Here is a 24,032-nt window from a genome sequence, read left to right as displayed (position 1 = left end):
AGAAAATGCCACTAGCAGCTCCTTTGCACCCATGGGAGTGGCCAGACTGCCTCTGGTCTAGGCTACATTTGGACTTGCTGGCCCTTTTATGGGGTAGATGTTTCTAGTAAAGGTGGATGCGCATTCCAAATGGATAGAAGCCTACATCATGGGCAACATTACAGCCCATTCAACCATAGACAAACTCAGGCAAGTGTTTGCATTTAAGGGGTTGCCTGACACTTCGGTCACTGATAATGGCCCAACATATACCAGTGAGCAGTTCAGTAAGTTCATGCAGTAGAATGGCATTCATCACATTTGGATTGGCCCTTTCCACCCAGCCTCAAATAGTTTGGTTGAACAGGCTGTTCAGACAGGAAAGGAAGGCCTGAAGAGGATGATAGGGGACTCTTTCAGGCTTTCACATTTCTTATTTAAACTCTGCCTTACACCTCAGACTACAACTGGACGCACTCCACAGCTCATGGAGATGCTGATGGGGCCTAGGCCCAAGTCAAGATTGAACCTGCTGCACCCTGACATGAAGTGGAGAGAACGCAGGGAAAGCAGAAGGAGGGATATGATCAACAGGTGTGACAATGTCTATGTGAAAAACAATCATCAATGGCTCTCCGGGGTTATTCTTAAGCAGAATGGGCCTGTCTCCTATGTTGTTAAGCTGATTAAGTGTTTTCTGCAGACATCAAGACCATGTGCACTTGCATCATACATAATCAGAGGCGGATAGTTCCATGGAGTTTGCAATGGTGAGACAGACTATTGTGGAAGAGTGTGTCCCAGTGACTTTGCCACAGAGAGATGCTGGCAGAGGGGCCTGTGTCTCCTGAAGAGGATGGACATTCCCACACTTACACACAGACCCCTCTTATGTCCCCAACACCAGATCCACCTAAAACACCTTCATCAGTGATGCCTGCTGAGTCATCGAGGGTAGTGCACAGATCACAGCTCACTTACAAACCTCCTGATAGACTAAATCTTCGATTGGACAACTTTTTCTTAAAGTAGACTGAATGGGAATCTGCCACATTTTTTAAGATGTTTTTATATTATTAAAGTGTTGCTGAGATGTTATTATAAGTCTTTGGAGTAAGTAAGCTAATGACACCATTGTTCTTTATAATTGAGGCATGTTTGATTCTAAGGGGGGGGGAGAAGTTGTAATGTGAACTCTTTTTAAAGTGAGGCTGAGAGGGGTTTACTTCCTGTCTGTCTTCTTTATTTCCTAAGTCCTTTGTAGTAAATAGCTTGGAGGCCATGCTGTGTGAAAGGAGAAATACAACAGAGGAAGAAGACAAGCCTCTATGTTATATGATTTTGCTGCTCCAGATAAAGTTTTTTTTCCAGCTTAAAGTTGTCGTGTGGTTCTTTCTCAAAATAAAAGTTACCACAGTATTTAAAATTATGAGGGGGATACACAGAATAAATGTAGGTAGGTTTTTTCTCACCACAGAAGATAGGTGAGATACAAACCAGAGGAAATAGTTAAGGGTGAAAAGGGAAAAGATTAGAGGAAACATTTGGCGGAACTTCTTCACAGAGAATGGTGGGAGTTTGGAATGAGCTGCCAGCTGAAATGGAAATTTTAACATTTAAGACAAATTTGGACAGGTACATGAATGGGAGACGTATGGAGGGCTATGGACTGGCTGCAGGTCGTGCAACTAGGCAGAAAAATAGTCTGGCACAGGCTAAAAGGGCCGAAGGGTCTGTTTCTGTGCTGTAATGTTCTATGGATGAAAATAGAAGATGGATCAGTAAGTTTGCAGATAGTGTGGATAGCACTGAAGGCTGTTGTACGTTACAACAGGATATAGATGGGATGCAGAGTTGGGCGGAAAAGTGGCAGATGGAGTGATCCAGCTAAGTGGAAGGTGCTGCATTTTGGTAGGTCAAACAGCCTATTCTCCACCATGATGTTCGTAACCCAGGGACTGCCAATATTATCTTTTTAGTCCCTTTCACACTGTTGACTACATGTGGGTTGAACCGGGATTATACATGGTAATCGCGCAGTGTAAAACATCCCAACCCAGCAGGGCAAGTTAAATTTAACCAGGCTCTGACAACTTGGTGGGAGCAAGTGTCATAGAGTCCAGCCAAGTTAACTCACTAATCGCTTTCTGGCAGTGTGAAAGAACAACCTAATTTTGCATAGTCACCGCTGGAGGTGGGACCCCCCCCCCCCACCCTTAAAATGCCGGGTTGCTGTTTAACCAGGTAAGTCATGGTGCAGTGGGAAAGCTCTTGAGTGCAGCATGCCTGGTAAGTTTACTCACTTCCTAGGAGGGTTAGCAGTGTGAAAGGGGAGAGGCACACAAAGTTGTATCAAGCAGATGGAATTTAATGCTGATAAGTGTGAGGTGCTTCATTTTGGTAAGAAGAATCAGAATAGGACATACGTGGTAAATGGGAGAGCATTGAGGAATACAGAAGAGCAGAAAGATTTAGGAGTAACGGTACATCGTTCCCTGAAGGTAGAAACTCATGTGAATAGGGTGGTGAAGAAGGCTTTTAGTATGCTGGCCTTTATCAATCATTGCATGGAATATAGGAGTTGGGAGGTGATGTTGAGATTGTATAAGACGTTGGTGCGGCCTAATTTGGAGTTCTGTGTGCAGTTCTGGTCGCCTAATTATAGGAAGGATATAAACAGAGTGGAGAGAGTGCAGAGAAGGTTTACCAGAATGTTACCTGGGTTTAAGCATCTAGAGTATAGGGAGAGATTGGACAGATTAGGTCTTTATTCTTTGGAGCGTAGAAGGTTGAGAGGGGATTTGATAGAAGTATTTAAGATTATGAAAGGGATAGACAGAGTGGATGTGGATAGACTATTTCCGTTAAGAGGAGGAAAGATTAAAACAAGAGGACATGAGTTAAGAATTAAGGGGCAGAGGTTTAGAGGTAACATGAGGGGGAACTTCTTTACTCAGAGAGTGGTAGCCGTGTGGAATGATCTTCCGGGAGAAATAGTGGCGGCGGAGTCAATTGTATTATTTAAGAAAAGGTTGGACAGGTATATGGATGAGAAGAAGATGGAGGGTTATGGGCATTGTGCAGGGAGGTGGGACTAGAAAGGGGTGTTTGGTTCGGTGCGGACTAGAAGGGCCCAATGGCCTGTTTCCGTGCTGTAATTGTTATGTTAAGCACGCAACTGTGATGTTCACAACACTGGCAGGAGACAACAGGACAGATCTTGCATGGACTATTTTGACACACATCACCATGAGCTGATGTGCAACTTTATGTTATTGCTGGAGGGTTTAAATAGTGCTTTTTCTCCTCTTTGTGATTGCTCCCAAGTGTACTCCAAATGTTGTCCAGGGTACACTCCAATCCAGAAATCATCATTCACGTCCAACACTGATCACCTTGTCAGCAGATTTAGTGTCTAGATTTCCCATTCCCTATCATTTCCTCCCCTCTCTACTTCCAATCCAGTCCACAATGCACATTTTCTACAATCTCCATGGTTCACAAAGGCAGGAAATTGAGAAGAAAAGGATATTTTTCCTTGAGGCATAGATGATTATATTTGGCTTACGCTGAGAAATGCTCCCAGAGAAATTTCATTCACCCACTTGCTTCCCTGCAACCTATTTTCTCTCACATCTATTGCATCGCAAACCTCACCCCCCTTGCAATTCCATCGCCACTTAACAATGGAGTAAATTTCTGCAGACAAACTACCAAACACTGGACAGGTTCAGTCAATTTGACTTTCCTGGTGCAATCTAATTATTTAGATATTGCAATATTCATTAGTATTATCATCCTATCACATATGGATGGACTAAGATATTAACTCTAATTGTCTTGATAAAGAAAGGATTCAAAATTAGATTAGTACCTCCACCTTCTATCCATGATTGAACCAACGATTATATAGAAATCACTTATATACACATGTCCCACATTTGGTGAGTGGAACCCTTTATTATTATATTTCAATCATAATTCCACAGTGCAACTGGAAAATCATTTTTAATTTAACAGCTGCTGGCAGGGATTTCCAAAGCTCAGGAAACTTTGGAGTACATATTTAGAGTTCTCCTTTGGTAGCGAGGAGTAAAACTATTTCCTCACCAATAAAAGCCACCTTCGACCTTTCCTCTACTAAGCATGGCTGATTCTGATCATTGCCTCTTTGTGCCAATGGTGACAATTTCAGCTCCTTAAATTACTGACAATTGTCTTTTGCCTATTCTGTACTATCACTTACACTGTGTGTGCACATGTGGATAAAGATTTCAGTGATAGTAGGGTCATGAATTATTCACTAATTAGGAATCCATTATGTTAAATACATATTCAATTTCTTTCACAGCTTGAAATTCAGACCTTGACCTAACACAAAGGACATTTCATATTACGTGAATGTCTAACTTTATAGTGGTTATCATGTTCCTCTGATTTAAAATGTCAGAATTTGTGTAATTTTTTTTCCAAGACAAACTCTGAATTAGTATTTTTTAAATTGCCTGTTACTTTATACTGCCAGGAATTTTTTAAAGAAGCATGAAATTGAACAAAGCTATGTTGAAATTCATTTTTCATGTAATTTTAATACATTAAACATACACAGATTTAAGATGTAATTATTATCCAAGCTGAAGTTAATTGCCTCCCGAATTCCAAAACTTAATGGCAGTGCATTTTGTACACTATTCTCTCTTGTATGGTTCAAGGACATGTTTTCTGAGCCCATAATCAGAAAAAAAACAGAACACTGGCCTTGAGGCATACAAAGTTAATTATCAGTAACTAATCTTTACAAAAATGCTTTGAATTATTGAAAGGAATACAGTACATATCCAAATTCTTCCACCTTTCAATTGATGCAAAAACATTTCAACAGAGTTGTTAATTATTTGATCAGTCTGTGAGAAACCGCAGAAAACTACTGCACAGAAAACAGGCCATTTAGCCCTTATAGTTTGTGCCAAAATATCATTCTGCTATTCCCACTGACCTGCACACATTCAATTACCCTCCAGACCTCTCCCATCCATGTATCTATCCAACTTATTCTTAAAACTCAAGAGTGAGCCTTCATTTATCACATCAGATGGCAGCTCGTTCCAAACTCCCACCACTCTCTGAGTGAAGAAATTCCCCCAATGTTCTCCCTAAAGCCATGTCCTCCTATATTTATCTCTCCCAATCTAAGTAGAAAGAGCCTAATCACATTTACTCTGTTTAGTCCTAATTTTAATTTTGTAAATCTTAATCAATCTCCCATCATTCTTCTACACTCTAAGGAATAAAGTCCCAATCTGTTTAATCATTCCCTGTAACTCAACTCCTGAAGACCTGACAACATCCTAGTGATTCTTCTCTGTGCTCTTTCAATCTTACTGATATCCTTCCTGCAGTTTGGTGACCAGAACTGCACACAGTACTCTAAATTTTGCCTCATCAATGACTTATACAACCTTACCACAACATTCCAACTCCTATACTCAATACTTTTGATTTATGAAGACCAAGATGCCAAAAACTTTTTTTTTACAACCCTGTCTACTGTGATACCACTTTCAGGGAATTATGTATCTGTATTCCCAGGTTACTTTGTTCCTCTGCACTGCTCAGCGTCCTACCTTGGTTTGCCCTTCCAAAATGCAAAATTTCACACTTGTCTGCATTAAATTCCATCTGCCATTTTCTGGCCCATTTTTCCAGTTGGTCCAGATCCCTCTGCAAGTTTGAAACCCTTCGTCACTGTCCATAACATCTCCAATCTTAGTGTCATCAGCAAACTTGCTGATCCAATTTCCCACATTATCATCCAGATCATTGATTTAGACACAAACAACAATGAGCCCACCATCAATCCCTGAGGCACACACAAGTCTCCAGTCTGAGAAGCAAACATTCACTCCCACTCTCTGTCTTCTCCATTCAGCCAATTTCAAATCCAGTTTACAATCTCTTCATGGATACCTAGTGTTCGAACCTTTTGAACCAACCTCCCATGTGGGACCTTGTCAGAGGCCTTACTAAAGTCCATGTAGACAACATCCATAACATTTCCTTCATCTACTTTCTTGGTAACCTCCTCAAAAAACTCTACAAGATTCGTAAAACACGACCTACCACGCACAAAACCATGTTGACTATCCTTAATCAGCTCTTGGCTGTCCAAATACTTGTATATCTAATCTCTTAGAACACCCTACAATAATTTACACACTACTGACATCAGGGTCACCAACCTGTAATTTCCTGGTTTACTTTTGGAGCCTTTTTAAAAAAAGGAACAACATGAGCTACCCTCCAATCCTCCGTTACCTCACCTGTGGTTAAGGACATTTTAAATATTTCTGCCAGGGCTGCTGCAATTTCTACATTAGTTTACCTCAAGGTCCAAGGGATTATCATGTCAGGCTCGGGGGAATTTATCCACCTTAATTTGCTCTCCTTTAATCTCTATATGTTCCATGCTACTACTGCTTGTATCCTTTCCTTCCTTAGATATTATGCCAGTTTCCTGAGTAAATACTGATGCAAAAACAAACTGTTTAAGATCTACTCCATCTCGTTGGGCTCCACACATAGACAACTCTAATCTTCTAGAGGACCAATTTTGCCCCTTACTATCCTTCTATTCTTTTCAAATGATGAGAAATAGCTTTCAGGTCTGTGAGAGTTAAATTCCTGTTAAGACTAACAGCATTATCAAATATCTGAAGTCATTGCAATTGGTTAAACTCATGACTATGGCTAAAGGCAAAACATACCTTACAGCACAAATATTCTAATTAATCAAATCTAATATAAATATGATTGGTAATAATTGCAAAAATGAAACCACATTCTTTTTTTCTTTTCTTTTAAAAAAATAGGTGCACAAATTCAATCAAAACCAGTTTCTTGAACGAAAAATCGACAGCAATGCAATCTCCGAATTCCAGACTTGAATAAAAATGCATGTTTTATTGAAAGTCTCAATTAACTTATTTTTATAAAAGCGTACTGATCATTAGACAAGCGACAAAAAATAATTCACAAGCAAAAGACTATTCTCTGTCCCCTTGTAGCTTGCATCCAAAGTTTTCAAGCACATATTAATCAATCTATTCTCAGAAAGTAAATTGCTGCCATTCTTATTTAGATTTAATAATGACCAGAAGAACAAATTATTGCATAAAATACTGGTTGCATATTAAACACAACAGGCCCAAGAATTTATTTTCTAACTGTCAAACATTCGGACAAAACAGCTGTTCACATGCAGGCAGCATTGTTTTCTGCAAACAAACCATACCGTTAATTATTAACAAAGGACAAAATTAAACCCAAGAGAGATCAACAATGAAATAATTAAAGTAATGTACTTTAATAAGTTTAGTTTACAGGACCAAAAATGCTAATACTGTGACCTAATCTTTCTGTTCTCTTCTTAAGAATGAACATGAGGAATCTAACATAACATTAATTATAAAACAACATAAAAAAAATCAGATGTTGTATATTTAAAAAGACAACTGAATGAACAAGATATTTTGTGAAAATGACTTAAGAAAAAATCAACTTACTGCAATACCAGGTGTCAGAGGGTTCACCATTTGCATTCTGTCATTCCTCTTAAATCCTAACAACAGCTGAAATGACACATACAGCGCTACTCAGAAGCTTAAATAAACCTTAGACTCCCACAGATTCAGCTTCCCATTGGAGACCCATGTTGACCCAAAAAAGAAAAAGGTTAGTTGTGTCTAGAATGCCACACATATGCTGATCATATTTACCAGTTCAAAGAACTTTGAGATTAATAGAAAAGGTTTATGCATGTAACTAGTTCCAATTAATATCCAGTAATACTAAAATTTAACAAAAGACCAATTACAAGGTGATTTAATTATTTACATAGGCCTACTGGAAAAGATAATTAAACTCTGCAGCCACAGTAATTTAATATATCAAAAGGCAGTGGGATTAAATGGAAAAACAAATTACATCTTATTTGAAAGTATTTTATAAAACAATGTCCATTTTATAATCTGCAGCACCACACTAGCTCAGGATTAAGTGGCTTCAGAAAAAAACCCAAGTAATATAGAAGCAAAACTCAACATTTACGGTAATACTGCAAAATATTTTAAATGTACAAAACAAAAGGGAAGTATTTAAAAAGGGAAGCATTTACCTTTAATGGAATTGTTTCTGTGTCTTACTAATATCCACCATGGCAGAACCAGAGAAACACTTCCAATGTCCTTTTAATGAGAAAAGTCTGGCTTCTACATTAAATAGAAACTGCTTGGCGAGGCCCTGTGGGGTACTCAGCAAGAGGTGGAGAAGCATTCTCATAGACTGTGGAAAAGTCGTTTGGAATGGCTGTGGTATTCAAGAACTGTGAAATGAAGAATGCCAGATCACTTGGTAGACAGCTCTCTCAGATTCCCTACAACTGGACATGAAAACCAGCTAACCTCCAATCTATTGGCAAAAGTCATCAGTTTAAACCAAACCCACTGTTTCAGCGACATCTCTATTTAGACTGTTATGAGCAAATCATCTGAGAATGCCAAAAATAGTATATATTATTTTCCATAAGTGTTTGTAAAATAGCGGGAAAAATATGGTGATATTTCTTTCCAAAATTTAAATTCTATTAATACAATTTATTTTTCATTTTTAACAAATATTGAAAGTATATGAATCTATAGAATGTTCACTTTTGATCGTGACAGCCGTATATAATTTACTGACCCTGAATTCAAAGTGATCAGCTATCCACATCTGGTTTTAATTGCCGTAATACATCTTGCATGCAATATTGCTAACAGGCATTTTCTTTATTTCCACAGCAGATGAATGCAGTTCCTGCAATTTTTGCTGAACTACTACAGCCTAAATATAATACTATGAAGATGAGATGAACGTTCATTACCTTTCCATGTGGGTCAGTTTTAAAGAAATGTTGCTCTTACATGGTATGAAAAATGCAATCGAGACTCCTTGCAAAGAATCAGGCTATACTATACTGAAGTTACTGTAGGAACATTTAATGATTGCACCATAAGTTGTTCTGATATATTTCTAAATTACATATATTGAAATCTTAATAATCTGGAATCCATAATGATCTCGGCCACTACTTTGTTAAAAAAGGAAATAAAATATAAGAGGGTAACAAAATTTATGAAGCAATCAAATGTTTTGTGACATTTCACACTCCAGACAATGTAAAGTCAACTGTGATACAAAACCAGCATCATCAGGATCAACCTCATTATATCTGCAATTTAAACTAAAATCTGGTCTTTAATATGCACATTCCTGGCTATGAGATTGAAATAACCAATTTGGTGAGAACCAATGGGTTCTTGCCAAACCTTATCAACCCTGTCATTTTTAAATTGGTTCTTACACAGTGGATGCTTTTGGTAAAATGGAGGCACAGTAAAAGAGTGGTTAGACTAGTATTGAAGGTCCTAGACAAATCCAAAAACAAAAGTTCAAATTCCATTAAGTCAGTTTGAGTATTTAAATCCAAATACATAAATACAGAACTGAAAGTTCCTCTAAGATGGCTATTAAGATGCCAGATTATCATAAACCCCATCTGGTTCACTTGTATACTTCTATACCATGAAAATTAGGAAAAGTCAGCATCTTCCTTTAAGGTTCAGTTTCAATCAAATACATCTGGCCTACAAGTGTCTCCATTCTTGCTGACTTGTGCCCTCTGGTATGACAAGCAGGGCAAATAGGACAGGTCAGTAACTTTGATTTGCCAGTGACATGCATTTCCAAAAATGAATACATGGAAAAGTTACATTTGGCAAAATAGGAACAGTTGATGTGAATGCCACTTTGAAGGGCAGTTAAATTGATCAAGTCAATGTCCCCATGAGATTTCACCATCCACAAGGATTGGCAGCTAAATTGCTGCACAAATCCAAAGATGGCTGTTTAAAAATATCAGCATCTAGAAATCCTAATGGAATATGATCAGCCCTTTGTAAGAAAATTATTATGGATTCTTCATTAGTGAAGAACTAGAAGCTGTTGGGAAATTAGGTTGTTTACCATTCTCCCTGAATGAAGGGAGTATTTTCACAGACTAAAGTACCTATTGTGTCCATTAAGACCTTCTTGCACCTGAATGATGTGAAGAGTCTACTTGTACATTGGCAAAATGTCAGTAATGTTCATTAAAATGACCTGAGCTGTAATTGCAGAGCACTAGGTCAAGGTAAAACGGCAACACATACAAAATACAAGATCTCAGGAAGCAAAGTATTTTTTTTTGACCTGCACAGAAATTATGCACACTCAAAATGTCCTAGAGGTCTAATGTGAGTACTCAATGAGGTCAGCTCCGAAGGCAATGCTCATGACTTTTTCTGACTTTGTAATCAATATTTTCCTTCATATTTATTGGTAGCTCAAAATTGGCAGGAGCAGGGAGTTTGAACTTATTATACCATTTAAAGGAATTCTACATCTCCTAAATGTTGCGTTCTTTTGAACAGCAGCTCGGTGCAGTACATTCAATAGAATGAGCAAACTAGAAGACATACCCAGTGGCATCACTAGGGGATGAGAACCACACTGGGTGAAACCATCAGGAGGGGGTGACACTAAAATGACTGTATATAAAATTGTGCAATGTTTCAGCAAAAAATTTTTTTTTTAATAAAAAATATCCCATAGTTAGTTATACTGTAATAATAAAAACATTTTTCGTAAGCACAACTTACATGTAACAATATACCTACAAGGCTAAAACGGTATGCTAATTTACTTTTGAGCCATCATTATTACCCAATTACAATGACGTTTCGAATCACAAGATTTCATCTGCATATGCTACAAGCATGCTTTTGTCAAATTTTCTGGTATTTTAGCTACAATATTGTGGTAATAAGTATTTGTGAACCTAAATCAATAACTTTTTTGTAATTAAAGAAAAAGAAGAAAAATTTAAAAAAGGTTTCCATTCAGTTATTAAGAACGTTGTAACTAATAATGTAATACAAATGAAAAGATTTTACAAAACAATTTTGTTATTTAGTATTCATGTAATGTAAGAAATATTGCATTTAAGCAACTTACACCTATATTTATCACATATTATTCTATATTTATACAACTATATGATTTTTTTCAAATATTACTAATTTGTCTTTTTTCACATTTAGGCTGTGTGTTTGATGTTTATCTCGCTACTGTTGCCATTACATTCAGTGATATACAGGAATTACGATTTATGAATAACATAGTACAAAAAACATTACTAAGGATATTGTACAATCTGGTATGTGAGGGGTCCATGGGCCGGGGGAGGCAGGGTGACACCATGAGTTGCCGCACTGGGTGACACCAACCCCAGAGGTGCAACCCCATTTCATTGTTTTAATATTCACAGGAGTTGGTGAAAATAAGGAAACACACAAGGTGACCATGTGATCTGTTTTATGCACAGTTCCATGATCTCAATTTTAAGTCACTACACGTTTGACATAATCATAGAGCCACAGAACATTACAGCACAGAAACAGACACTTCAGCCCTTCTAGTCTGTGTTGAACTATTTTTCTCCCTAGTATGACTGATCTGCACTCAGTCCATAGTCCTCCATGGCCCTTCCATCCATGTACCTGTCCAAATTCTTCTTAAATGTTAAAAGTTAGTCCACATTCACCACTTCAGCTGGTAGCTCGTTCCACACTCCCACCACTCTGTTGAAAATGTTCCCCCTAAACATTTCCCCTTTCACTCTTATCCCATGTCCTCTGGGTTGTATCTCACCTAACCTCAGTGGGAAAAGCCCATATGCATTTACTTTGTCTCTACCCTTCATAATCTTAAATACCTTAATCAAATCTACCGTCATTCTTCTATGTTCCAGGGAAATAAAGTCCTAACCTGTTTAATTTTTCCCTGTAACTCAGTTCCCGAAGTTTGGGCAATATCCTAGTGAATCATCTCTGCACTTTTTCAATCTATTGATAACTTTCCTGTAGTTCGATGACCAAAACTGCACACAATACTCAAAAATTGGCCCGGCAAATGTTTTATAAACTTTAATATAACATCCCAAGTCCTATACATGATAATTTGATTTATGAAGGCCAATATGTCAAAAGCTCTCTTTACAAGCCCATCCACCTGTGATGGCAGTTTCTCAGATCCCTCTGTTCCACCGCACTCCTCAATACTCTACCATTTACAGTGTATGTCTTTTCATGGTTTGTCCTTCCAAAATGCGACACCTCACACTTGTCTGCATTAAATTCCATCTGCCATTTTCAGCCCATTTTACAGCTGGTCCAGATCCCTCTGCAAGCTTTGAAAAACTTCCTCACTGTCCACAATGCCTCCAATCTTAGTATAATCTGCAAACTTGCTGATCCAATTTCCCAAATTATTAACCAGATCATTGATATAGATGATAAAAAAAACATTGGTCCCTGCACCAATCCCTAAGGCACACCACTAGTCACAGGCTTCCAATCTGAGAAGCAATAATCCACCTCTACTCTCTGGCTTCTCCTATCCAACCATCGTCAAATCCAGTTCACCACTTCACCATGAATGTCTAGAGTCTGAACCTTCTTAACCTACCATGTGAGACCTTGTCAGAGGCTTTACTAAAGTCAAGGTAGACAACTTCCACAAACTTTTTATCATCAACTTTCCTGGTACCCTCCTTAAAAAACTCTTATCAAGTCAGTTAAACCTGACCTATCGTGCACAAAGCAATGTTGACTATCCCTAATCAGCCCTTGGCTATCCAAATACTTGTATATCTGAGAACACCTTTCAATAATTTACCTAATACTGATGTCTGGCTCACCAGCCCATAATTTCCAGGGTTACTTTTTGAGCCTTTTCAAAAAGCAAAACAACATGAGCTATCCAATCCTCAAGCACCATACCCATGGCTAAGGAGATTTTAAATATTTCTGCCAGAATCCCTGAAATTTCTACACTTGCCTCCCTCAAGGTCTGAGGGAATATCTTGTCAGGGCCTGGGGATTTATCCACCCTGATTTGCTTTAAGACAGCAAGCACCTCCTCCTCTTTAATCTGTCGTTTCCATGACCTCACTGCTTGTTTCCCTAACTTCCCTCGACTCTGTGCCAGTTTCCTGAGTACTGGTATATAATGATGCAAAAAAAAAAATTGTCCCTTACTTTTCTTTTGCTCTTAATATACCTGGAGAAATCTTCAGATTTTCCTTCACATTGTCTGCCAAGGCAACATCATGTCTTTTTTTTACCCTTCCTAATTTCTTTCGTGAGTTTTTCTTGCATGTTTTATACTCCTCAAGCATGCCATTTTCTCTGTGTGTCTGATACCTATTATACATTCTCTCTTCTTCTGAACCAGATCCCCAATATTCCTTGAAAACCAAGGTTCCTTATGCTTTCTAACCTTGCCTTTGATCCTGACAGGAACATACAAACTCTCAAAATTTCATCTTTGAAGGTCCTTCTTGCCTGAAAACAACATCCCAATCCACACATTCTCGATCCTTTCTCATTTCCTCAAAACTAGCTTTTCTCCAAATGAGAACCTCAACTCGAGGCTCAGACTCTAATACTCTAATTAACTTGAAACATTATGATCATTGGACCCAAAATGTTCCCGTACACATACTTCTGTCACGTGTCCTGTCTTGTTTCCTAATAGGAAATCCAGTACTGCACTCTCACTAGTTAGTACCTCTCTATATTGAACACATTTGACCAACAGAATGCCATCCAGCCCATTTTAGGTATGGGAGTCCCAGTCATTATCTGGAAAATTAAAATCAACCATCACACCCTTATTTCCTGCAGCTGTCTGCTATCTCTCTATAGAATTCTTGTTGACTATTGGGCTGTCTACAATACAACCTTAATGAGTGTGGTCATAGCTTTCCTGTTCCTCAGGTCCACCCATATAGCCTCGGTAGACAAGCCCTCTGGAGGTCATAACTATCTGAGCACAAGTGTAATAATTTCTCTGACAAGCAATGTCATCTTTCATCCACCCAGCTCTATTTCATCTGAAACAACAGAACCCTGGAACATTTAGCTGCCAGTTCTTCCCTTCCTGCAATTAAGTTTCTCTAACGGCCACAATGCGAATAATTCCACATGCCAATCCATGCTCTAAGCTCGTCTGCCTTTCCTACAATACTTCTTGCATTGAAATAGATGCACCTAATAAAATTTCCACCACGTACAACCCTTTGACCTCTAATGTTACATGTAATTTTACATAATCTTTTACCTCCTCCACCCTCCTCTCTACTCTGGCATTGTGATTCCTATCCCCTGCCAATCTAGCTCAAACCCCACCCCCTGGTGTAGCACTAGCAAACCTTCCTGCAAGAATCTTAGTCCCCCTCTAGTTTAGATGCAAACTGTTACGTCGGACCAAGTCCCACCTTCCCTGGAAGAGAGCGCAATGATACAGAAATCTTCCCTCCTGCACCACATCTTTAGCTATATGTTAAGCTGCATTATTCTCCTATTTCTAACCTCACTGGCACGTGGCACGGTAGCGATCCTGAGATCACAACCCTGGAGGTCCTGACTGTCAACATTGTGCCCAACTCCCTGAATTCTCTTTGCAGGACTTAATCACTCTTCCTATCCCTACATGGACCACGACATCTGGCTGCTCTGATTTCAGATTTATTGTCAGACTACATACATGACATCACAACTCTGAGATTCCTTTTTCTTGCGGACGTAGCAGAATTATCACTAATTGGTAGTGCAAAAATAAACTGTAGACAGCATAAAGAAATAGAAGTGTAAACAGATAATGAATGTAAATTGACTGCAATACAGAGAACAAAAGAAAATCAACAATGTGCCATCTGATGTGGTGAATGCAGACTCAATCTTGTTTTAAGAATAAATTGGATAGATGCATGGATGGGAGAGGTCTGGAGGGTTATGGAATGGAAGCAGATCATTGGGACTAGTGGAATAATGGTTGGCACAGACAAGAAGGGATGAATGGTCTGTTTTCTGTACTGTAGTGTGTTCTATAGTAAACAAACTGACTGCAATACAGAGAGAATAAAAGAAAAACAATAAAGTGCACAAGTAAGAGCCCTTAAATTAGTCTCTTTTTGAGTTTGTCATTGAGGAGTCTGATGGTGCAGCTGTTCCTGAACCTGGTGCTGTGAGTCTTGTGGCACCTATACCTTTTTCCTGATGGCAGCAGCAAGAACAGAGCATGTGCTGGGTGATGTGGGTCTTTGATGATTATTGCTGCCTTCTGATGGCAGTGTCCCCTGTAGATGTACTCAATAATGGGGACAATTTTGCCTGTGATGTACTGGGCTGTGCCCTCTAACTTTGGAGAGCTTTATGCTCTGAGGTATTGGTGTTCCCATACCAGACCACGATGCAGCCAGTCAGCATACATTCCACCACACCTCTGTAGAAATTTGTCTCCTGGTGTCATACCAAACCTCCACAAACTCCTGAGGAAGAAGAGGCGCTGACATGCTTTCTTCATGATGCCATTGGTGTGTTGGGTCCAGGAAAGATCTTCCATGATAGTGACGCCCAAGAACTTAAGCTCACCCTCTCCACTGTTGATCCCCCATTGATCATTGGATTGTATAGCTATGGTTTTCCTTTCCTGAAGTCAACAATCAGCTCCATAGTTTTGGGGTTAGTGAGTGCAAGGTTGTTGTTGGTACACCATTCAGTCAATTTTGTACGCTGTATGTTGATTCATCCCCTTCCTTTATACAACCCACTACCATGGTTTTGTTGGCAAATTTGTAGATGGTGTTAATGTGGTACTGAGCCACACAGTTGTAGATGTAAAGTAAGTAGAGCAGGGGGCTAAGAACACAGCTCTGTGGTGTTCTGGTACTGATGGATATTGTGGAGGAGAAGCACTTACCAATCTTCACTGATTGTGGTCCGGAGGTGAGGAAACCCATGATCCAATTGCAGAGTGGGGTGTTAACTCCCAGGTCTTGCAATTTGCTGATTCAGTTTTGAGGTGAATGATGGTGTTAAATGCCAAAATGTAGTCGATGAAGAGCATCCTGATGTATACATCTTTGCTGTCCAGGTGTTTCAGGGCTTTGTGTAGAGCCAGCGAGATGGCATCTTTAGTAGACAGGTTGCTACTATAAACGACCTGGAATCCATTTCACAACTCAGACTGGAACTGATATGCTTCACCAGCCTTTCATCACTGTTGATGTAAGTGTAACTGGTTGATAGTCATTAAGGCAAATTACTACACTCCCTCCCTCCTGAGAAAATGCAGAGAAGTCTATATACCTTGGATTCTGGCACTAGGGATGCAACATACCATCTGGGATTCTCAATCTCTTCCTCAGAACCTGTTCCCCTATAGCTTAACTCTTGTCAAAACCTTGTGTTTTTTGATTCTTAGATAATTTTGTGCCTTACTCTTTCAGAGAACTATTGTTGGTCTTCTTCTTTGGCTTGGCTTTGCGGACGAAGATTTATGGAGGGGGTAAAAGTCCACGTCAGCTGCAAGCTCGATTGTGGCTGACAAGTCCGATGCGGGACAGGCAGACACGGTTGCAGCGGTTGCAGGGGAAAATTGGTTGGTTGGGGTTGGGTGTTGGGTTTTTCCTCCTTTGTCTTTTGTCAGTGAGGTGGGCTCTGCGGTCTTCTTCAAAGGAGGTTGCTGCCCGCCGAAATGTGAGGCGCCAAGATGCACGGTTTGAGGCGATATCAGCCCACTGGCAGTGGTCAATGTGGCAGGCACCAAGAGATTTCTTTAGGCAGTCCTTGTACCTCTTCTTTGGTGCACCTCTGACACGGTGACCAGTGGAGAGCTCGCCATATAACACGATCTTGGGAAGGCGATGGTCCTCCATTCTGGAGACGTGACCCACCCAGCGCAGCTGGATCTTCAGCAGCGTGGACTCGATGCTGTCGGCCTCTGCCATCTCGAGTACTTCGATGTTAGGGATGAAGTCACTCCAATGAATTTTGAGGATGGAGTGGAGACAACGCTGGTGGAAGCGTTCTAGGAGCCGTAGGTGATGCCGGTAGAGGACCCATGATTCAGAGCCGAACAGGAGTGTGGGTAGTGTTACAATAAGTGACTATGATGTAATAATGTCATAATATCCACCCTGACTAATGGCTTGCTCATTATTTGACAGATAGGAAGGAAGCATAAACACGAGAAAAGTTTTGTATCTTTTTAAAGTTTGAGTATCTCTATATATCTTTTATATCATGCAGTGCAGGCGAACCGGCATTGCACTGCTACGGCTGTGGCAGCAGAACAGTCATGCCAAGATTTCACCACCGGGCGCATCTTCTCCTGTGCTCAAATGGGCCGTTCCTGTGCACTCGGCTGTGTCATGACGTCAGCGCCTGTGTTTGCATGGGAATTATCGGTCGCCTTATAAGGTGCAGCGCGGGCTTTTCAAAAATAAACTGTTGGAAGTGTGAGCGACTTACAGTGTGTAGTCTCCTTATTTCACTTCCCTTCGTACAATTGGTGACCCCAAAGAGCCCAGATGATTCTGGACTCTACACCATGGACGCTGTGCCAGTCAACGCAGTGGCTATGAAATTGTCAATCATCTGGATGCTTTGCCTTTGCACTTGGTTCGGGCAAGCAGAAGCGCAATTTCACCTCAGGCAGACTACCTCCGACTTGACAATGTTTTATCACGTCGTCAGCTCCCTCGACCAAGAGACCATAGCCAAGGTGGACGACCCGATACATGACCCTCTGTAGGAAGGTAAATACCCAGCCCTCAAGAAACTCCTCCTGAGAACTTTCGACCTGTCCAGACGACAGCGCGCTGTCAGGATCATGCACCTAGAAGGCTTAGGAGACAGAGCACCATCTGCCCTTATGGATGAGATGTTCGCACTAGCAGATGGCCACAAGCTGTGTCTCATGTTTGATCAGGCTTTCCTGGAACAGATGCCAGACAACATACAACTCTCTACGTAAGGTCGTGGCCAGAACAGACACTCTGTGGTGCACAAAGTGCAAAAATGAGTCCATCCTGAACAAAATAACTCATCCCCATCCAGGCCAGCAGATTGGACCCCAACCAAACCAAGCACAACCGCGGTTAAGCAAACCATCAGAAGCACCAAACGCTAGCTGGGGGGCACAAGCTTGAAGATGTACACAGCCCTGTTAGTTTTCAGAAAATGCCCAGGCCAGCCACCACTAATGGAAACGGCAGCTGGCCGTACCAATAGCCTATTGCATGTCATCAACAAGGCAAGTGGCCAGCGGTTCCTGATTGACATGGGTGCAGAACTCAGTGTCATCCCGCCAACCGCCCTGGAGACATGAACACGCCCAGAGGTCCCACCCTCTGGGCAGTAAACAACACCGCCATCAAGACCTTTGACAAGCACAATGTCCAAATACAACTCGACAGAGAAAATTTCCAGTGGAATTTCACACTAGCAGCTGTGGACACATCACTCCTCGGCACACGCTTTCTACGAGTGCACAGCCTGCTGGTGGATGTGAAGGTGAAGTGCCTGATCTACACCCAGACATTCCAAACTATCCAACTTAAAGCAACCAACGCTTGCAACGCAAGTGTGGCCACAGTGAGCACCCCAAAAGATGAGTACAGTCGCATCCTGGATGAATTCCCATCCATCCTCAGGCTGCAGTTTACCTCCACTATGCCACAGCACAAGGTGCAGCACCATACCCCGACCCAAGAAGCCATGCTCCACACCAAAGCCAGAAGGCTTCCCCGGATAAACTGTATTTGGCCAAAGAAGAGTTTTCTCAGATGCAAGACTTGGGCATAGTCTACAGGTCTGATAGTCCATGGGCGTCCCCACTTCACATGGGCCCCAAGTCCTCAGGTGGGTGGCGACCATGCAGAGATTACCGCCGCCTAAATGACTCCACTACACTCAACCACTACCCAGTCTAACATATACAAGACTTCACAGCCAAAGTGCATGGTGGGAAGGTTTTCTCAAAGGTCGATCTAGTCCGTGGCTATCACCAGATTCCCATCCACCCGGACGACATTGGAAAGGCAGCCATCACCACCCATTCGGACCCTTTGAATTCCTCCGCATGGCATTTGGCCTCAAGAACATGGCGCAAACCTTCCAGTGCTTGATGGATGCGGTGGGGAGAGACTTGGCCTTTGTGTTCATCTACCTGGATGACATACACATCGCCAGAAAGGACCACAAAGAGCAATAAAGATCATCTCCGCAGGCTCTAAACATACCTGTCAAACTTCGCTCTCATGGTCAACTTGGCACAGTACCAGATCTCGAAAGACTCTATGCTATTCATGGGTCACACTATCACCACAAATTGGGCAACACAATCAACGGAAAATGTCGCAGCCATATGCCAGTTCACCCACATTAACACCCTCAAAAGCCTCCAGGAATTCACTCGGATGGTCAATTTCTTCAACCGTTTCATCCCAGGGGCAGCACGCATCATCCACCCTGTTCGCCATGAAGTTGGCCAAATGCAAGATCCTAGGTTGGACAAAGGAGGCCAACGCAGCTTTCACCGCAACTAAAAATGCCCTGGCCAACGCCACCTTGCTGGTACACCCCAGATCAGATGCATCAACAGTGCGTCAACAGTCAGTGTTTTTTCAGCCACCATCTATGGCCCCTCAGAGCTTAAATACAGTGTGTTTGACAGGGAGCTCCTGGCATTCTACCTTGCCGTTAGACATTTCGTTATTTTCTGGAGGGCAGGCAGTTCATGGTTTTTAATCGACCACAAGCCCCTTAGCATGCCTTTTCTATGGCCAAGGATCCCTGGTCAGCGTGCCATCAATGCTACCTATCATACATATCAGAGTTCACCACCACCATCAGGCACCTCTCCGGTAAGGACAACATTGTGGCTGACACCTTCTCTCGACCCACCATCCAAACCTTGTCCCCCAGGCTAGACTACTCCCAACTGGCGTGAGCCCAGAAAGAGGATGCAGAAACGTAAACTTTCTGTACAGCCATCACCTGCCTCCACTTCGAGGACATCAGCCTGCTGGGCAGCTCTGATGCACTGCTATGCGATGTTTCCACTGGCTCACCGCACCCAGTCATACCACAGAAATGGAGGTGTCAGGTTTTCCAGGCCGCCCACAACCTCACCCACCCATCCATAAAGACCACAACCCACATGGTGGCAGACAAGTTCGTATGTCATGGCATGAGGAAGCAAGTTACCCAACTGGACTGCAATTGCACCCAATGTCAGACATGTCAAGACCCCTGTCTATCAGTTCGACCCTCCAAGAAGGCGGTTTGAGTATATACATGTCGATATCATGGGCCCATTACCTGTCTCCTGCGACACCTAGTACTAGACTGCACCACAAGATGGCCAGAAGCCATCCCATTAAAAGACATGTCAACTGATTCCTGCACCAGGGTACTGCTCACGCATTGGACTGCGAGGTTTGGGATACCAGCTCATATTACCACTGACAGAGGGGCACATTTTACATCGGCACTGTGGACACAGCTTGCAACTCTCCTGGGTATTAAGCTGTACCACACCACTGCCTACTACCCACAATCCAATGGCCTAGTTGAACACTTCCATGCCACCTGAAGTCTGCTCTCATGGCCCGTTTAACCAGCCCCAGGTGGGTGGATGAGCTCCCCTGGGTCCTCCTGGGCATCTGAACTGCACCCAAAGAGGACCTGCAGGTCTCCTCCGCGGAAATGATGTACGGCGCCCTATTAATCCTGCAAGTGAATTCTTCCCACTGTCCAAAGACCCAGACGCCAAGGGGAGAGCAGTATTGCAGAAACTACGGGATAGGTTAGCCTCCTTCGCACCCTCCCCACCCTCACACCACGGGCGCCAGCCCGCATCCATTCCTCAAGACATTAACTGCAGACTTTGTTTTTGTTCGCTGCTAACCTCATTCTGCTCCCCTCCAACGACTCTCTGAAGACTCGTACAAAGTCCTACGCAGCACGGGCAGAATCTTCACGCTGGACATTGGGGGTAGAGAGGAACTGTTTACAACCGACTGGCTGAAGCCCGCACATCTTGACCTCAACTAGCTGGTCGTGCCAGTGCAACCCAAGTGCCCGGGATGACCTCCCAAAGGTCCGACCCCACTGAGCTAAGGGGTAACAGAATGCTAGAGCCGGTTCTGGGGTTGGGGGGGGGGGGGGATTGTGTGGTGGTACACATTGAGACGCAGACTAACTGCCACCGCACTGTTACAGCAGCCACATCAAGATGGCGCCACCGGCCACATCTTCGCCCATGCTCAAACTGGTCACTCACACCACTTGGCTGCATCATGACATCATTCCCCACACGTGGGCGAGACGTACGAACTGCCTTATAAGGCGCAGCAGGGGCTTTTCAAAAATAAACTGTTGGAAGTGCGAGCGACTTAGAGTGTGTAGTCTTCTTATTTCACTTCCCTTAGTAGCTACCGCTACAGTACCTTCATTATACAGTAAATGTTTATCTGTTTTATCAAAAAATTAAAACTACATAAAGTAACAGCCACAGAGTTTGATTTGTTGGATTAAAGAGATTGACATTTGGGATATCGTAGTTCATACTTTCGAAGATGATACTTTGAAATTATGAAATATTAGAATAAGGAAAATGACATCTATACCTCTTTCCTCCTTTCCCTTCTTAGTCACAAGACCAGACTTCATGCCAAAGACCTGATCACCTCCAAAATTGGAGAGAAAGGAAAGAAACAAATTACTGCTCTCTTTCCAATTTGATTTCTATTGGAAATCTGAACTTTGAATGTAAATATTCATTCAGTAGAAAATGGTATTTAGAAAGACTACGATGGATAGACAAGCAGTGGTATGATGGAAAAAAATTGTTGATAAACATCAGGACTCACATTATCCTTCTTCCATTGGAAACTGAGAAAAAAATTGGATGATTAACACCAAAGCATATGACAATGGGGTAAATAATGGAGTTAGAAGAACAGATTCATACGACTGAGTGAAAGTGAGTGAAAAGAGGAAATGATGAACATGATAGAGTGCAGAAAGCATTCATGGCTGAGGATAGGGATGCAATGGATGGAGCTGCAAGGATATTTTCTCAATCCCAAATTGTAATATGCAGCCATCAGCTATTTTTTTGCCATATCATCCAATAAAAAAAATCTATATTGATTGCATCTTTCGTTTAGCAATATATTACAAAATGCTTCAGAAAAATAAAGATGAGAACAGCTGCCAAATCTGAAGGAATGGAATCTGGGTCAAGGGGTGCGATTATCATTTAGATTTCAGAAGTTAGAAAAATATGGATAAGCAAGCCCATTTACTGTTTAATAAAAAGCAAGGGATGTTTACATTATAGGAATTGGGGAATTCTGTGGTAAGAAAAGGAATGTTTGTCACCAAGTTATGGGGTGACATGCAGAATTTATGGGTCAGGCTAGACCCTAAAATTAAAGTCAGTGGGCCTTTCACAGCTGTCCAAAATTCAAATAGTTATAAGATTGTAACAGTGGAGCCTTAATTTCAATTTGGCACATCATTACTCTACACGAAGCCGACATGGTATGATATAAAAATAAAATGTACGCAGCAGTACACCAGGCAAGCTGTGGTCTGACTGAGCATAGTGGATGGTTGCTGGCCAAGAGAGGTGGTCAATAGAAAGGAGACTGAAAATAATACACAATTCTGAAGGAAATGTACAGTTAACATGAAAAAATTATGCATCTCAATAAATGTTTATTAAAAATGAATTGAATGTTATCAGTGCATTGTGCCAATCTAATTAATGGGACAAATCTTTTCCATTCACAATTGCTTTTAAACATGCATAACTGGAAGTTTGCAAGTCTTCAAAACTCACCACTACTTTACCACCCTTATGTGTATGATAATGGGGCATCTATGTTTTTTTTTCAAACTGGGCAACTTGCTTCATCTGATCTGTACAGCTAGAAGTCCCAAAGAAGGCTAATATCTTGCTCAAATGCTTTGCCATAAACAAGAATAATGAAAATTGTATGAAGTATTCCTAAGATTAAACCAAGCTGCAGAACAAAAATGTGAAAAACCCAAATGTACCAGCATATCTTTTGTGCTTTTGCATTTTTAAAATGTATAGTAGTGTTATGAGCCCAGAGGACCCATAAACCCAGCAGCAATAGATCTTAGCTGGTTACTTAAACAAAAGTTGTTTTTAATTATCTTTAAACATGAAATAGAAACAAACTTTAACTTATCACTATTGACTTATCCTAAATTAACTCCCTTCTAATTCTGAGCGCACAAGTATATAATGTGTGTGTAAGTTCAGAAAAGTTCTTTAGTTCACAGTCCAATCTCACTTCTCAATCCTCCAAGTTCACTGGTTGCAGGCAATTCTTATACTGTGCACAGAATTTAAAATTTATAAAATTCACCAGGCTTTGGTGCTTGAAAGGTAAATGGTTACTGCTCAGGAAGGTTCTTGTCAGTTTTCAGAGAGAGATTTGTTGTTCCAGGGCATCCACAACTAATGTATTTCCATCTGCCACTTCAGTGTCTTGCTGATGAAACTTTCCCCTTCAGGGTTCTCCAGATGATAACCTCTTTCTTTCAGGTCACCACAGAGTGCCTTTTTGTTTCTTTTATTCTAAGTGAAACATTAGACAATCAGTCCTTTCCCCTTGCATAAACCACAAGGGCTTTGACCAGGCCATCTCCCAAATGGGGCTTTCCAAAAGCGTGCTCTGTTCCAGTCTCAGCTGCTGTTGCAAGCTGTAACACAGTAGTAGTGATCTGTGTGTGTGTCTCTCTCTCTCTCTCTCTCTCTCACACACACACACACACACACACACACACAGAAAGCCTATTTGACTCTCTCTGCTTGCAAAGCCACATGACCCTCTTAGAATATCTCCAGAAAATCTGCGGCTCCAACAAGATCTTTCATCTGTTGCCTTTTGTAAACAACAATCCATTAGTGGAGTCTCTTGAGCACTCTCCAAAGCTCTTGAGAAAGCTGTGGAGTAGATATGCCTAGCATTAGCAGAGCTCCAGTATTTCAAATAAGATCTGTTTTAAAGTGTTTGTATGTATCCT

General features: G+C 41.3%; 1 protein-coding gene across 6 annotated transcripts in view; it reads right to left on the bottom strand.

Annotated features, from left to right (window-relative positions):
* prickle2b (prickle homolog 2b) overlaps positions 1–24,032 on the bottom strand; it is a 281,661-nt gene that overhangs the window by 121,681 nt on the left and 135,948 nt on the right. Inside the window, exon 5 of one of the 6 annotated variants that reach the window (XM_069937140.1) lies at positions 7,542–7,607. The exons of the other annotated variants lie outside the window; for them this stretch is intronic. The gene's annotated coding sequence lies outside the window, so the exon portion shown is untranslated. The remainder of the gene's footprint in view (positions 1–7,541; positions 7,608–24,032) is intronic. 6 annotated transcript variants of the gene reach the window in all.

This window comes from Narcine bancroftii, chromosome 5 (assembly GCF_036971445.1).
Source record: "Narcine bancroftii isolate sNarBan1 chromosome 5, sNarBan1.hap1, whole genome shotgun sequence".
Taxonomy (NCBI): Eukaryota; Metazoa; Chordata; class Chondrichthyes; order Torpediniformes; family Narcinidae; genus Narcine; species Narcine bancroftii.
This window is presented reverse-complemented; position numbering and strand designations above follow the sequence as displayed.